This window comes from Ixodes scapularis, unplaced genomic scaffold (genome assembly GCF_016920785.2).
Source record: "Ixodes scapularis isolate PalLabHiFi unplaced genomic scaffold, ASM1692078v2 PGA_scaffold0__279_contigs__length_252992795, whole genome shotgun sequence".
In the NCBI taxonomy this organism is placed as follows: domain Eukaryota; kingdom Metazoa; phylum Arthropoda; class Arachnida; order Ixodida; family Ixodidae; genus Ixodes; species Ixodes scapularis.
In genome coordinates, this window is record NW_024609835.1 from 57,277,376 (window position 1) to 57,282,898 (window position 5,523).

A 5,523-nucleotide genomic window follows, 5' to 3' on the forward strand; every position below is an offset into this window, starting at 1 on the left:
AACTGAAAAGTAACGTTGTTACTTTTTAAAAGTAACTGTAATGAGTTACTCTTGTTGCGGTAACTGTAACGGTAACTTCACTACTTCTTTCTGAAAGTAACTGTAACTGTAAAAAATTACTTTTTAAAAGTAACTTACCCAAGACTGCATCTGTCCTTTGCTGGACTCTCGAAAGAATCATTAACAAAAAGGTTCTACACCACTTGGAGACAAAAGACATACTGTCCACAGCCCAGCATGGCTTTCGCCCAGGGAGCAGCTGTGAAACCGCACTTTGCACGGTGACACACTCAGTAAGTGCTCACCTTGACAATCACACGCCATGCGAGCTCGTACAGCTTGATTTTTCGAAGGCGTTTGACAAGATCAACCACCAACTCCTGCTACACAAACTGCACAACGCTGGTGTAAGGGGCAACCTACTTCTAATTATCACTGGAAGAAGCCAACAGGTCGTGTTTGGGGAGGTGAAATCCCCATCCTGCACAGCAATCTCTGGAGTCCCCCAAGGAAGTGTGCTGGGCCCGACACTATTCCTGGTTTACATCAGCGACATCGCTACGAACCTGTACTCTACTCCAATCATGAATGCTGACAACCTCTCCCTTCTGCAGCCAATTCAATCTGGCAACTCCTACCAAGCTCTCCAAGATGACCTTGACCACTGCTTCCGCTGGTCAATCCAAAACAAACTTTACTTGAACTGTTCAAAAAGCATATCAATGACATTTAGCTCGTCCTTAAAAATTCCTAGCCCGGCCCTACCCCTAAACCTTGGCGGTCTCCCACTTGGTCGGGTAACCCAGACCACCCTTCTCGGCGTAATGCTAGACAACCGCCTGAGCTTCGCACCTCACGTCCACAGCAATGCGTCAAAGGCCAGACGACTGCTAGCCTTCGTTACTCGGGTCACAAGAGGCATGACACCTGACACCTTCCGACATTTGTACACCGCACTGGCACTGCCCCCATTTGGAGTACTGCTCCGCGGTGTGGTACCCGCAGCAACAACACCTGCAAGCTACGCTCCGGGGTGTACAGCGTCGTGCTGCGTACACCTTCTACCGCCGCATTGTTCCCCGGTCCCTCGTGCTCCCCTACAGAGAGACACGCACCATCGACCTTCTGAGCGCCGCTGCCTGGAGGAGCCTACATCAGCGGCAGCAAATGGCTTCTGTGCGGCTGCTATGCAGGGTCATGGCACCTAACCAGCAAGAGCTCTACGGTGCCCCCCGACTGAACTCTCGAACTGGCAGACTCCAGCCAATGCTATCGAGAACTCTCCGTCATCGGGAGTCCTCTCTGCTGCGGGCGGCGACGCTCTGGCAAACCCCCCTACCGGCTGCGCGGACACAGAATATCCCCTCAAACCCTGAGGAAGTGAAGGCACTGGCGAGGGAGCTGTTCCGCGACCCCCATGGTCCCCACGCGAGTGCATGATTACTTCAATTTTGTTGCGTTCCGAATTGCTGGTCGGGTTATGGCCCGAAGAAAGAGAAAGCTATCATATTTAATGCACCAGCTGATCCTGAGCGATTAGCAACATGGAACTGAGCAGTGCCGCAAATGAAGCGCGAGCTTCGAAGTTCGGACGAAATTTGTGAAAAACATTTTCCGAGCCATATGATCTCTTGCAGAGCGACCCATATAGAGTACCATGGTCGCGTTCGCCTGCACATACAGAAAAGACCAAGGCTATCACAAAATAGAGTGCCCTCCATTTTCTCTGGAAACCCTGACTACCGGATGGCGCGGAAGGCAAAGAACATTTGGAAACCGCCTGCACGACGGTCGAAATCTCTCTTCTCCAGCACATCAAAGGCATCCAACATCTAATGGTCCGTCCACAAGTGCACGGCTGGAATATTCTGGCGATGATCTGAATCATCCAACAGCTGACGCACCAAACACAAGCGGGCTTGACAACAGCGCGGGGCCTGCACCAACTGCGCTGTCCATGCAATGCGGTGACAACACGAAACGTCCTGTCGCCAAAGTATGAGCACAAAGTCGAACTAATGACGACATTGCTGAGTATACTACGGCGCCCTTCACGCAGGAAAGGATGTTTTCCTGATGATAAGGTGCAAAGCAGCGAGGAAACTTTCTAAGGCACCTGTGATCATCACCTTGTTTTTTTCTGAACTTTTTGAGGAGTAACATCTCGTCGACCTTCCAGGAAAGACTTGGGACGTCCACACCATTGACTATGCTGGGGTACAAGCAATAGACTTTTCTACCATATGCTCAAATGGTTGAAATGTCACAACCTCACATTTGAGAGGGTGCTCTCCATCTCACCAGAACAGGGCGGAGGTTTGTCAGTGAACACCTTTGCCTGGGGAAAAGCTGTATTTACAGACTTGACCATCAACGGTATCAAGATCGCAAGCGTACATGACCTGGCACATGTCCTGAAGGAGGATGATCAACTAGTGCTTTCTTCAAGTGGCTTTATGCCCAAGGACTACCCTCAAGTTCGACCAGAATCTGCATTCGTTGACCTGCATGAAATGTGGCGACATATTCAATTTACCTTCGTCACCAGTACTGATGGGCAGTGACCTGCTTGTCACTAACTAAAGAACACGTTTTGCAAGAATGCATTGCTGCAGCAAAGTGCAAGACCAAGCTGCAACACAGATATGATGACAACTGGTTGCTGCTCTTTCTGCTGCTCCATATCCGCACACCTACTGACTATCAATTTCTTAGGGACAATGGCAATCTGCCTCTGCCATCTGACTGTCTGAAAGTACATCTCCATGGTTGGCCTTAAGTGCATGTGGATTCGACCAGGACTTCTTCCAAGCCCTGAAGATCAAATTGCAGCACAAAGCAGTCTGAAAAACATGGCATTCTGATATTTGACGAAATTCAAGTAAGGAAGAGCAAAGTTGTAAATTCAACAACCATGACGTACACTGGTATGGTGAATGATGGAGAAGACACCCAGAAAAGCAGCGAACTGGAAGACCATGGCCTTGTGCACAGCCGATCAGCATTTTTGCATCACGCAACTCCACCAGGGGAACTGCCCTTGCCCAGTTGGAGCTATAAGCCATCTTACTGTTTGTCTTGCAGCGTGCCTTTTCATGATCTTCTCGCATTAAACAATTTATAAATATATTAAAACTATATTCTAGAATTGATAAATTTCTATAAAACTCTTTGCAAAGTATAGACTTGGTGTAGACTGATTAAGAGTCTCGTCTTTTCCCACGGTATATAGGGTTGCTGCCTCGCTCGACCAAGAGAAGGTAAGAGGAGGCCAGAGAACAGGCAGAATGGTCTAGCACACTGGTTGCACACCAGGCAGTCGACCTGCAGCGTGTCACTCGACACATACACATCATTCCGTCCACTGTCAAGGCTAGTGGTGGGAGCGTCTTGGGGGCTCCGTGGGGAACGTTCAGGAAGGAAAGAAGGATACAGGGAGAAAAGGAACGAAGTAACGGGGGTCTCCGGGATGTGAAGGGAAGAATAACATAGGGGGACTACGACACACACACCTACACATATTCACACATGCTTGCAGCTTACGACAAATTTTACTCATTTGCCAAACTCCGCTCCAGTAAACATGACTTGGGTGAGAGGGAACCAGGGGTAAGAGTATAAAAAAAGTGTATGCAGACATACTTGACCCAGCTCCCTAACCGCAGCCCTGCGCATCCTCAACAGGGTCCAGTGACACTTTGAACCCCTGCGACTATATAGACACAGCTGGGTACGAATCTTCGTCATTCTCTTTCCATCCTCTTTTCACCGCGCAAAACACCCCATACTGTTGGCGGGCTCCCCAAAGCCCGCCAACGGTATGGGACTTGTTGAACAGAAAACCGATATGGGCTTCTCTGAAATGTACGCGTTTATTGCTCGAGCGAACATCTCTGCGTCACCTTATAATGGACCGCAGAGGACGCTACGAGTCATCTCAGCCAATCCAGCTCTATGAGAGTGTAACCCTACCCTCAGCGGTGTGCCATGCGAAGCTGAAGGTCATGCGATTCTCTCTCAGCCCTCGATTGATGAAGACGGTCTCTAGCATCCGCTACAGTCCACTGTGCGGTGGAACGGAGTGTGGTATGAGGATAGGGAAGCAAGGCGCCCAGGGACCTGGATCTTCTGCCGAGGGGGAAGGCAGCCAGGCATTGGCTGAGAGGGGAAAACAGAAGGCGCTATCGGAATGGCTCTGAAAAGACCGGTCGTGGCTGGACAAGTTGCGGTTTTCGAGGCGTGGGTAAGATGCGCTGAAATTCACGCGGCTCTGGTTAGCAGTAATAGTAAGAGTGCTGTGTTGTATATACAGGCACACGTGCACCCCCAACTTCATCGCCGGAACTCCAGCGGGTCCCCCACTGGGTCTCCCGATCCAGTGACTTTTGTGAAATTGAGACCACCCCAAGCCTCTTTTAAAATGCCTAAAATCTTAAAATCTTTCCTCCCTTCCCCAGCCAAAAATGAGGGAGAGGGAGAGGGAGGGAAGGGATGGGGGAGGGCCTTATAGGACAGGGGACCCCCCTGAAAGGAGGAGGCCCCGCTTCTGTAAGTGCTGACAAGGTCACTCGAAGGAAACAAGCGACAGGAAGCGACATTAGGCGGGGGCCCCAACCTCTTTCGCTGCTTGAAGTTTTATTATCGGGAGTTACATTGAATTGAAGGGGCAGAACGCTGTCAGGCTTCTCGACTTTTCCTCTGCCCCCTCCGCAATTGTTATCCAGGAATAAAAATAATTAAAAAAAAAATAAGCCAAGGCAAGGGCCTCTGCTCTTAGGGCTGAGGCCCTGGGCTGCAGCTTCCCTGGCCCCCCCCCCCCCCCCCCCCCCTTTAATCCAGCGCTGGAAGAAGGCAAGCAAATGGAAGAGCGACAATGCCTGCCCGATCGGCGCTTTCGTCTTTTTGTCACCTTCTCGCAGTTCGTAATTTAAACGTGGCAACGCGGCTATTGAACGGTTGGAAACCCTCTCAAACCTAGGCACACTATTTTTATGTTCCGGTTTGTTCCGAATCAGAATCTGCGGCTTGCGGTTCCGAAAGATTAACGATGACAACTCGGCCGGTTTCATCAACGTGGTTAGCATGGTTTTCTTTTTGTGATCTTGTAGTTGCCGCTTTCTGTGAGTGTGGCAAGTGTTTTACATCAGCACTTCAGTTCGAAATGAGGGGCTTTACTCGTGAAAAGTATCAGGCATGGCGCGAAATTCCGGCCTCCCGAAATTCCTCTCTGGAACCAGCACAAATGGGATGTTTTGGTTGTGACGAAAGGTTAGATTGCGTCACGATCATGAGTAAATCTGCGTGCTATAAAGTTTGTGGCGTTTGTTACTTTTCTCTTCCCTAACATGTTCGTTACGATTTTTGTGGAATGGTAAAACCAAGAGGTATTTCTTGCATGGTTTGTCGAACATCACGGCGCTAACATCGGGAAAAAAAACACTCCTTTGTCAGCTCTGCACCGACCGCGTATCTTTGGCCGAATATATAAAATATTCGAGTGACCGAATACTAGGAATTCGATTC

The 5,523-nt window shown here is 49.7% G+C and overlaps 1 pseudogene; it reads left to right on the forward strand.

Moving 5' to 3' along the window:
• The first annotated feature begins 584 nt into the window (after positions 1–584).
• On the forward strand, positions 585–1,440 carry LOC121836794 (annotated as a pseudogene).
• Positions 1,441–5,523: the final 4,083 nt, after the last annotated feature.